The sequence below is a fragment of the Erinaceus europaeus genome, chromosome 2 (genome assembly GCF_950295315.1).
Source record: "Erinaceus europaeus chromosome 2, mEriEur2.1, whole genome shotgun sequence".
NCBI classification, from domain to species: domain Eukaryota; kingdom Metazoa; phylum Chordata; class Mammalia; order Eulipotyphla; family Erinaceidae; genus Erinaceus; species Erinaceus europaeus.
In genome coordinates this window covers 168,343,150-168,354,781 of record NC_080163.1, presented here as the reverse complement: position 1 = coordinate 168,354,781, position 11,632 = coordinate 168,343,150, and the positions used below count along the sequence as shown (strand labels likewise).

General features: G+C 43.8%; 1 long non-coding RNA gene across 1 annotated transcript; it reads right to left on the bottom strand.

Annotated features, from left to right (window-relative positions):
- Window positions 1–786: 786 nt before the first annotated feature.
- LOC132537009 (uncharacterized) lies at window positions 787–5,100 on the bottom strand. Its single transcript, XR_009548520.1, has 3 exons — window positions 5,036–5,100; window positions 1,250–1,285; window positions 787–813 (listed from the first exon to the last, which is right to left on the bottom strand). It is a non-coding gene; the product is annotated as an uncharacterized LOC132537009 (long non-coding RNA).
- Window positions 5,101–11,632: the final 6,532 nt, after the last annotated feature.

The following is an 11,632-nucleotide window of genomic DNA, read 5'->3' as shown; positions in this document are numbered from 1 at the left end:
TGTTATAATGTAAGAAGGTGTAAAAAAAAGGGGCCAGGTGGTGGCACACCTGGTTGAGCACACGTTATAGTGTGAAAGGACCTGGGTTCGAGCCCCTGGTCCCCACCTGCAGGGGGAAAGCTTCACAAGTGGTGAAGCAATGCTGTAGGTGTCTGTCTGTCTCCTCTCTCCTCTATCTCCCCCTTCCTCTCAATTTGTGGCTGTCTCTGTCAAATAAATAAAGATTTAATTTAAAAAAGGTGTAAAAAAGGTGGTAGTGTAGCAGGTGGTAGTGCAGCAGGTTAAGTAGACATGGTGGGCCAGCTTAAGGATCCTGGTTGGAGCCCCACCTGCAGGGGAGTCACTTCACAAGCAGTCTCCCCCTCTATGTCTTCCCGTTCTCTCTCGATTTCTCTCTGTCCTATGCAATGACGATGACATCAATAACAACAACAATAATAACTACAGCAAGGGCAACAGAAGGAAATAAATAAATATTTTTTTAAAATTTCTAAAAAAAAAAGGTGTAAAAAAAGAAAAAGTGGACAGGGGTAGACGGCATAATGGTTATACCAAGAGACTCATGCTTGAGGCTCACAGGTCCCAGGTTCAATCCCCCACACCACCATCAGCCAGAGCTGAGCAGGGCTCTGGGAGAAAAACAAAAAACAGAAAAAAGTCCAGCATCTACTCTGAAATTCATGTGTTGCTGATCTGGTAAGTCTGATGTTTGGTATCCTGTTTCCTATTCTGTTCCTGTCATATCAGTTCTTTCAAATGGTTATCTACAGTCCTATGTTTTCTCACCTGTTACTTCTGGCTGTTTTGATGGCACTGAAATTTAAAAACACAAATAGATTTATAAATATACATTTTAATATCTAAATTTGTAATGATGAATCATACTACATTTTAATAACTTCTTATTTTGTGATAGTTGTTTGTACAGTTCTTAGTTATATTAGATTATACTTTGGAAAGAAGACCATAGTTCTATAGATATTTTTAATGCTCAATTGGAGTAGACAGAAATGCTACATCTATTTTTTAGAAGCAGACAGAGAAGGGGAGAGGGACACACACAGAGAGAAGCCACAGCACTGAGAACACTTTCAATGCAAAGGGTCCAGGCTCGGACCAGGATTGCACATATAGCAAAGCAGTGCACTATGCAAGTGAACTATTATCCTGGCCCAGAAATATTATTTTCAAGCTCTATTATGCAGAAGGATATGCATATTATATTCTTCTCATGTTAATTTCAACTTACATTCAACGAGTTCTGGAGGAATTCCATTGCTTGAGACTAACTAAGAAAAAGTAAATTCATACTTTAAAGCATACAGGGGAATGGGCAGCAGTGTAGCAGGTTAAGCGCACATAGTACTGAGAGATGGTTAGGTCTTCAAGGAAACACAAATAGAATGACTGTTTAGTACAAAAATTCTTTTTACAAATTGTTATCTGTGACTACCTGTGGCCAGTAGTTTTGTATTCTTTAGGTCAGTTCCTCGCAGTGCTTGCTACTCCTCCAGCAGAGACCCTCAGACTCTCTTCCTCCTTTCCTTATTTAGACAATGAGGAGACTGTGAGCTCTGTAGCCCAGCCCAGGGGTTGAGGAGACAGTTCTGATTCAAGCATAAAAGTTGGGAGAAGGGGGGTGGTGGTGGAGAATAAGCTCCTGCCTGATGGCCACTGTTGGCGGCACACCCTTTTGCAAAAGCATAAACGCCTTGCTTCAGGTCCTTAGTTTTTTGCTTTGACAAGTAATTTTAACTGGACTTCATTTACAACAGTATTAAGCACAAGGACCAGTGTGAGGATACCAGTTCGAGCCCCCGGCTCCCCACCCTCATCCTCTCTGTCTTCCTCCTCCTCACTCAATTTCTGTCATCCTATTAAAAAGAAATGGAAAAATGGCCACAGGAGCAGTGGATTCATAGTGTTGGCACCAAGCCCCAACGATAACTCTGGAAGAAAAAAAAGAAAAAAGAAATAATATATTTAAATTTCAGCATATAGATCTGCTAGCAGATAGATAAGGAGAAATTGAGAGAGATGGGAAGATAGAGAGTGAGACAGACGAAGAGTCACCTGCAGACTTGCTTCACCACTCGTGAAGCTTCCCTGCAGGTGGGGTCCTTGTTCATAGCAACATATGCACTCTACCACAGGCACCATCACCCAGCCCCTGAATACTGACTCTCTATCCTAGCATCCACAGCTCAGATTCCTGGAGTATACAGAGGTCAGAAGCAGCTCTAATAGCAATGGTAACTGAGTCTTAAGTATAAATGACAGTCCTGTGGTTACAGTGACATATGTATTAATGAAGGGGACCTCAAGGGACAGACACAGAGGGCACAGTATCCCTGTAGCACCCGAGATGGCAGGAATAAACTAGGACCTCAGGTCCACAGGTGAGATGCTCCACCTACCACGCCCACTCCTGGACCACAGCCCTGTTTTAAGGAGAGGCTTCCCGTGTTACATCGTTGATACTCTCACTTTCTGGGAGGGGCATTAACAGACTTTGTGTCTTCAGGTGTGCTGCCCCTTAGAGCTGCTCAGGTCAGAGAATGGATAGGGAGAACCTGGAGAGTATAGACACTCCCTGGAGCACCACTGCCAGAACATGTTTCCCAAGCCAGTGGGGAAGGAAGGAAAGAATGGGGGAGTCTGGCAGTAGTGCAGCAGGTTAAGCACAGGTGGTGCAAAGCTCAAGGACTAGTGTAAGGATCCCTGTTCCAGCCCCAGCTCCCCACCTGCTGGGGAGTCCCTTCCCAGGTGGTGAAGCAGGTCTGCAGGAGTCTATCTTTCCCTCCCCCTCTGTCTTCCCCTCCTCTCTCCATTTCTCTCTGTCCTATCTAACAATGATGACATCAACAACAATAATAACTACAACAATAAAAAACAAGGACAACAAAAGGGAAAATAAATGAATAAATAAAATTGTTAAAAAAAGTAAAGAATGCACAGGAAATGGGAGTGGCAACAGGTATGGGCATGGCTTAGAAAGAAGGTGGAGGCGGGGCTTGGGAGTTGATAAGGCTCTGTTACAGGCCTGGTTTCTCCCTTTCTAGCTCTGCTAACATGGGGCCCTCAACATATCAGTAAATTACTCCCACGCTCATTTCTCTCTCTCTCTCTCTCTCTCTCTCTCTCCTCTCTCCACACATGTACACTAAAATGTCTGTTCTCAATTTTCCTGAATAAAGCTTGAAATTTCAGGAGTTGGGCAGTAACACAGTGGGTTAAGGACATGTGACGCCAAGTGCAAGGACCAGCGTGAGGATCCCAGTTCAAGTCCCAGTTTCCCATCTGCAGGGGAGTCACTTCACAAGCGGTGAAGCAGGTCTGTAGGTGTCTCTCTCTCCCCCTCTCTGTCTTCCCCTCCTCTCCCCATTTCTCTCTGTCCTATCCAACAATAATTACATCAATAAAAAATACAACAATAAAACAACAAGGGCAATAAAAGGGAATAAATAAATAAATAATTTTTTAAAAAAGCTTGAAATTTCTAATTCTTGGTTGAGTTTATGTGTGACAAATATACACTCAGGCAGGTAACAAACTTGGCTATACTCCACCATCACTGAGTAGCAGTGGAAAGGCCAGAAGTGATTAATTGTTTGAAATAGGGGAAAAACAAAACCAGTGATAAGGAGTATATCATGGACCTACATATTGTAATCTTAATAGATTGTAACCACCATTAATCACAAATGAAAAGGGGAAATAAAGCCTGCAGTATTGATAACACAGTGAACCATGCTACTAAGTGTCCTATGCTTTACACTGGTTTGTTCTAGCCCTCCCCCGCCAAGAGAATTGGATCAGTCCTTTTAATTTCGCGGGCCTGCTTGGCCCCGCCCCAAGGAACCCCGAGAGAGGGTTCCTGAGTAAGAGAGTTCCTGAGTTCGAGAGTAAGGGAGAGGGTTCCTCAGTTCGAGAGTGCGAGAGTTTGAGAGGGTTCCCCAGTACGAGAGTTCTTGAGTTCCAGAGTAAGGGAGAGGGTTCCTGAGTTCGAGAGTAAAAGAAAGAGTGCTTGCGCCGCCGCAAAGAGACAGCAGAGTTCTGTTTGGTGATTAGTTTGTCTTAGTTTGTGAATCGTTGTTCCTGAATAAAGAAATACAGCTTCCCTGCCCAGCCGTTGTCTCCGCGTCTCTGTTACCCGCCCGTGAAGCTAGCCCTGCCGGCTGGAGCCTACGAATTTTAACAACAACTAAGTGAGGTCTGTGCTACATCTTATTATTATTAAGCATAAAACAGAGTGGATAGTACATTCTACTTATGGAAGAATACCTGAGTCACATTTATTAATCATTGCTTTTGTACTGCAAGTTCCAGGGGCAGAGGGTGGTTGGATATACGTGCTATACCCAGATTGTTCCTACAGCCACTGGAGTGAGGAGGGTAGGGGCTGAGAACAGGACTGGAGACTAGACAGCCTAAGCTTCAGTCCTCATTAAACCCTAAAAATATTATTTCTTGAGAATTCCATTTGAAAGAGAGGGGGAAACAAAAGAGCATGTATCACAAGGGTTAGGGTAAAAATAAACTTGTTATGTAGATGAATTATCTGCAAGCATTAAAATAATTCCATTGTAATGTTGGGTTAAATAAGAACAACTAGCACACTTCTAAATAATATATTGACAAATTAAAAGACCAGAACCTGATGAGCCAGGTGGTGGTACACCTGGTTGAGCACACATATTACAGTGCTCCAAGACCCAGGTTCAAACCTTTAGTCCATACCTGCAGTGGGAAGCTTCACGAGTGGTGAAGTAGAACTGCAGGTGTCTGACTCTCTCCTCTATGGCCCTCTCCCATCTCAATTTCTTTCTATTTCTAATAATGAAATTTAAAAAAAAGACTAAACAGAACATGATGTATAAATGATGAATATATGATGACCTGACTTAGAATATGAAAGCTTCATTATTTTAAGAAGACTCAGGAAGCCATTAACAGCTCAAAATGGCCTGAAAATACCAAAGAGAGAATGTAAAGGAAAAAAAAAGACGTTTGTATATACTGTGTGTAGGCTTACCTCCTGGAGCTGTGTCAGCAGAGGATCCCTGAGGAAAAACTCTTGTGGTTGTGACAATGCCCACCAAGGAAGCAGTAGTGCCCAGCAGGGTAGAAGAGAAGCCAGTGGTGCCCATGGGTACACCAAGGAGGTTGAAGTGGAATCAGATCCTATGACAGATGAGCCTGTGGATTCAGATCCTTCCTTAGACTGGCTTGAAGTCTGAGAGACAACAAAAGATGGTCCAGTGGTGCCAGAGCCCTGGGATGATGGAGCCGTGGTCTGGCGCCCTGCTCCTGCTGTTCCAGCCCCAGTGGGTCCACTGCTACTGCCTGCTGAGCCAGGCCGGTTGGTCCTGGAGTCTTGCACGGATTGCCCTGTGGTTCCTGCCTCCATGACAGATAGCCCAGTGGTTCTAGACTGCACTGCAGCTGGTTGAGAGGTGCGAGGTTGATTGACAGATGAGCTTGTGGACTGACATCCTTCCTGAGGCTCGCCTGAGGTCCCAGAGCTTTCTGCAGGTGGCCCTGTTTTTCCAGAGTCATTAGGTGCTGGTCCAGTGGTGCTAGAGCCCTGGGATGATGGAGCCTTGGTGTGTTGCCCTGCCACAGATGATCCAGACACAGTGGAGCCACTGGCACTGCCTGGAGAGCCTGGTCGAGTGGCCCTAGCGCCCTGATTGGACTGTCCTGCTGTGGTGCCCTCTTCTATGCCTGTGGTCTCTTGCTCAGTTGGTGGAATGTGTGCTGTGGGAGCCCCTGTTCCTCCTGGTTAAGAAACAATGATGTCAGTGCATTGGAATCCTCTGAGCAGGTAAGATTCCCACTCCTGGTCAGTACCAATGGCTGGGGGTACTGACACAGGTGTCACAATGAGTTCCATGAAGCTTTCTTTCTTTGTCAGGAGGCCAGGTCGTGGTGCACCTGGTTGGGCACATGTATTACAATGTGCAAGGACCCAGGTTTGAGCCCCCAGTCCCCACCTGCAGGGGGAGGGCTTTGCGAGTGGTGAAGCAGTGCTGCAGGTGTCTCTCTGTCTCTCTCCCTCTCTATTACCCCCTTCCCTCTTGACTTCTGGCTGTCTCTACCCAATAAATAAAGATTAAAAGGACAAAGGGTAGATAGCATAACGGTTATGCAATCACTCTCATGCCTGAAGCTCCAATGACCCAAGTTCAATCCCCTGCCCCACTATAAGCAAGAGCTGAATAATGCTTTGGTAAAAATTACATTAAAGAAATAAAATAAAAGGAAGGAAAATTATTAATAAATGCATTTTTAATTTTTTAAAAAAATATTAATTATCTGTAACTCTGATGTTTGACTCCTTCCATGAGGGCTTTGGGGTTTGTGCAGAAAATGACCTAAGAATAAACAAATATTTCTTGGAGCATCAAAAAAGTGCATATTGAGAGAAGACTATCATAATTAAGGCCAACACATTCTTGGTGTCTCCCCTACCTTGAAAGTAATTTGTACCTTGACAATTGTTCCTGATGTATGTTCAACTAAAAACATCTTTGATCTTCTTGTTCCTTTACATGTGGTTTTATCCATAAAATCTTTGATGGAGTTCTGATCAGTGATACACCGGACAGTCTCCCATCTTGAGGTATCTGGGAACATCCCTCCAGACTTCCTCAGACTAGCTATTTGGATGGGTGGGATCTCAGTGTCCTAGCATATGGCTAAGGTTCTCCATCTGAGTAGTAGCCATTGCTTCTTGCATTTAATAAGCAAAGTAGAACTTTGAAAGTCTGTGTTTCCATGGGACTACCTAGTTCCATTCCAGATGGCACATATTCTAACAAAATTACAGATATTAAATACAGGCAAGGGCCTACATGTACCTAGTATAAGCAAGGGACAATTATATACCTCAAAGTAAAAGTGCTTAATAAATAGCCCTTTATGATTAGACTTAGATAGCATAAGCCTGGTATTCTAGTAGAATGTCCTAAAGAAGGCATCATAAATTCTCTAATCACATATTTATTATTTAGGCTTATACACCCTCCTCTCCTACCCCTTACTTCACTTCTCTCAATCACTTTATGTAGTTAATTGAGTATCAAATAACTCAAAAATAATTTAAGTAAGATATATTCTTCCATCTTTTTAAATCTCTTCTGACAGAGCATCAGCATTATTGTTACCCTTAGGTTAATTTTAGAAGAGACACTATACAACTGGCCAAGAGATATACAGGCAAAAATTACACATCAAGTAAAGGACAAGTACTGTCCCAATGACAACCATTATTAGAATCATTAAAAAACGAGGGGGAGATAGCATAATGGTTACGTAATCAGACTCTATGCCTGGGGCTCCAATGACCAAAGATCAACCCCCCATACCACCATAAGCCAAAACTGAGCACTGATCTGGTATTAAAAAAAAAAATCATTAATCAAGTAACTGAAGAAAAACTTGAGGCTAACTAAGACCTCACTAAAATCCTAGGTCTATTTCCTCCCCAACATGAGGCCATATTCCATAAATCCAATACTGGTTTGGATACAACAAATTACACTCAACATGGGGAGAAAGTCTAATCTTATCAGATAAAGGGACTACAAATAAGGGCAAAAGACTAGGTCACTTATCTATGACCTTTTTGGCCACCATTAGGCCATGTTATCATCACCTGGGGTCCTAGACAGGGAATCCTTGAATACCCCATAGATTCTCCCCTAGACCTCTCTCTATTATAACTGGTTATATCTATTAGGAACATCATCATAAGCCCTTCTGTGGGCTTCTCAGGACCATACCTTCACTATGAACTACTCTCCAAAGGGAGGCTGGATTATCCTATTCTGCCACTCAAAGAAGACTGTTTCTGAAGTGAGTGTATCCTAGAATGTTCTCAGATGTGATTATCAACTGTGAGCTAAGCCTGACAGAGACTTGGAAGTTGCAGAGGCTCTAGTGCTAAACATGAATAAATATGAGCCCCAGGTTAGCTCACTGAGGTAAACAGTTAATTGCATTTATATATTTTTTGTTAAATTTGCAAGCAACTCTCTACCTTAATCCTGATTTCTAGTACTACTCTCAACTCTGACACCATCTTTTCAGACAATATTGTTAGTCCACCTCCATGTTAGCTCATAAGCTCAAGCAAAGATTACTAAGACATAAGTTCCTAGGAACACTCCTAAAATAGACTTCCTAGCTCCCTTGTACCCTAAGCTCTGTACTTTCATCTGCATTATACTTACCTTATGGTTCCTGTTAACTAAACATTTTGTCCTGTTTTCCATCTTACTGACTTTCAGCCACCAAATTGCAGGTGCTACTGTGATTCCATCCTGACTTCCCTGGGAAGATGATCTCACCAATGCTTCCCAGAACTTCACCTCTCCAGAGCCCTACTCTACTAGAACAGTCCAGGGGTAGAGACTGACCGACCAACACCTGCCGGGATAGCCGGAGGGTGCTTCTTCCCGAGCTAGTGCTCTCTGGGTTGGAGAGAACTCAACTGGAGCCGATCTAGGCTGCTGCATGGGAGAGGGATCAGGAACTCATGCTGCACTAACTTCGCAGGAGATACACTCTGGAACTCTCGGAGCTGGAAAGCAATTTCCAAATGTCTTTAATCAGAAGAGAAGCTGTTTTTATACTCTCTGAGTAGGGTGGAAACAGGATGTGACATAGAGGGTGGAGCGAAAAGTGACTGGTGGAAGATCAGGGTGTGACAAGGAGAGACCTTCTAAGTGGTAATAGGTGTAGGGCTGATCTAGAAAGGAAGTGAAGGTAGGACTACAAAAATAATGGAGAAAAAAAAAAAATATATATATATATATACATAGATAAAGATAGATTTTAGATAGACAGGCAGATGGTAAGTAGTAGAATCAGCCCATATCGGTAACATTGGGAGACTGCAGTTTTCAATGCAGGGAATGGGACACAGACCTCTGGTGGTTGAAACAGTATGTAATTATACCCCCATTATCATACAATTTTGTAAATAAGTATTAAGTTGACAATAAAAAAAAAGTCAGGATTTGGCGGTGGTGCACCTAGTTAAGCGCACATATTACTAAGCACAAGGCCCACGCAAGAATCAAGGTTCTGGCAGTCGGGCTGTAGCACAGTGGGTTAAATGCAGGTGGTGCAAACCCAAGGACCTGCATAAGGATTCCAGTTCAAGCCCCCAGCTCCCTACCTTCAGGGGAGTCACTTCAAGGCAGTAAAACAGGTCTACAGCTATCTCTCTCTCTCCCCGTCTTCCTCGCCTCTCTCCATTTCTCTCTGTCCTATCCAACAACAATGACAACAATAATAACTACAACAATAAAACAACAAAGGCAACAAAAGCGAATAAATAAATTAATTAAATTAAATTAAAGAATCCAGTTTCTAGCCCCCACTCTCCACCTGCAGGGGGGAATGCTTCACAAGTGGCAAGGCAGGTCTACAAGTGTCAATCTTTCTCCCTTTCTATATCCCCTAACCTCTCAATTTTTCTCAGTCCTATTAAATAAAATGGGGGAGGGAATCTGTGTTTACAGAAAAGGAGCTTTCCCATGTGTCTGTATCATCTCTTTGTCATAAATGACAGTTTTACTGCTGGGATTCAGTGCCTGCACCAGAAATCACCACTGTGGATGTGCCGTGGCGAGAAAGGAGTAAGAGGCCCAGAGGTAGTCTGAGCACTAACTACTGTGCCAGGACTGTGGGGCTGTTCACCCATTCACCATGGAATTAAGTGCCTTATGTATCTTGGGACTGAAAGTCTGGAGCTTTAATTCTAGTTCCATCTCTCTAGCCTGACACACTCTCTATTCTTTTGCAATTACCATCTGGATATTTCTGAATGTATCCTGTTATGGCTGGCTTTTCTACCACAGCCTCTGTTTAGATGCTTTAAATAACTAGGTTCAACACTCAGAGTGATCTGATACCCATCCACATCGAGGTGTAAAGATACAACTTACTATCCACAGGCACTACTATATGTATAATTTCATTAAAAAAAATACACACACCATGATGCCAACCTAACTTCCCTGAGCAGACAACTCTACCAATGTGTCCTGGAGCCCCAAATCCCCATATCCCTGCTCCACCAGGAAAAGAGAGAGACAGGCTGGGAGTATGGATCCACCTGTCAATGCCCATGTCCAGCAGAGAAGCAATTACAGAAGCCAGACCTTCCACCTTCTGCACCCCATAATGATCCTGGGCCCATACTCCAAGAGGAATAAAGAATAGGAAAACTTCCAAGAGAGGGGGTAGTTTGGAGATATCTGGTGTTGGGAATTGTGTGTGGAATTGTACCCCTCTTATCCAATGGACTTGACCTTCATATTTAAAAAGGAGAAAAATACACATAACATTGAGATTCACAGCTACAACATCCTTCTTATCTTACACACCTTCCAATGGCCATAGGCTCCCTGAACTACAGTTCATTTAAAAAAAAAACTCTGTTTTCCAGTTTTAAGCACTTACTTAAGGAGAAAGACATCCTCTGGCAAAGCAACTCATCTCTCACACAAGCAGTGCTGGTTTAGAAGACCTCACACATCCAAGTTCAGTGTCACAAAGGCAAGCCTGGGGCTCTTCTTGCTGAGTTACTGCCAAGGCACAAGGACAACCCCACCCTAACCCCCTTTCAGCTGACCCCTTCACTGTCCTCAGGATGTCAGTTGTCTCTTCTCACACCATCCAGTTGCATGCCTTGCTGCCTCTGCATTTGCTGCCTATTACTTCTAAAGGATAGTTCTTGCCCAAATGCCCAAATCCACCACAGTCCTCAACCATCCACCTCAGTGTTCTTGTCGCCAAAAAGGAACCCACTGCCAGCAGCTTCTCTCCTCAAGGTGTAAGCTTTCTACTTTTCACAACACCTCAGTGCCCATCTGCCACATGGCTGAGCGGTTTCCTCCCCTAGCAGACTGAGGTCCTGCTTTCATGGGGTCAAATCTTGGAAAACAACAGTCCCTGCAGGTTCTGGCAGGTTCACTGACCTCGCCTTCACAGGAACGAATACTTAGGAGACAGGATTTCAAGTGCATGAATGAGCACCACCACATCTGTAAACTGGACAGAGCCAGGTTGTCTCTACCAGGCAGGGAGAAGCCTGTCTGCCTACCTTGTCTGCAGCATCTTCTCTGGGCTTGCTTCTCCCCAGCGCTGAGCTGGCCTGGCTAAGGCTGCACTTCTGTCCCAAGGCCCTGCTGAACATGGTCACTGCGGGCTGTGGATTGAGGGAAAAGTTGTCTCTGGGTGAGGATGAGCATGAGCTGGGAGTGTGACCCACGCCAAGGGCAGTGGCGAATCTGCTCTGAGCCCAAGGGGCAGGACAGGGACAGGGGCTGCAGTTCTCCATCACCCTCACATGGAGAAGGGCCCATCTCCACCCAGCGCCCTGAATTTTATTAAGTGCGCTCTTCCTGCATAGTAGGAATAATGATGTTTAAGTGCAAGGACTCCAGGATTTTCTCTAAAGGCATTTATTTATTTATTTTACCACCAGGATTACCACTAGGACTTGGTGCCTGCATGAATGACGAATCCACAGCTGCTAGTGGTCTTATTTTTTTAAAATTTATATTTATTACTTATTTTCAATTTTGTTGCCCTACTAGGGGTCATTTTTTGTTTT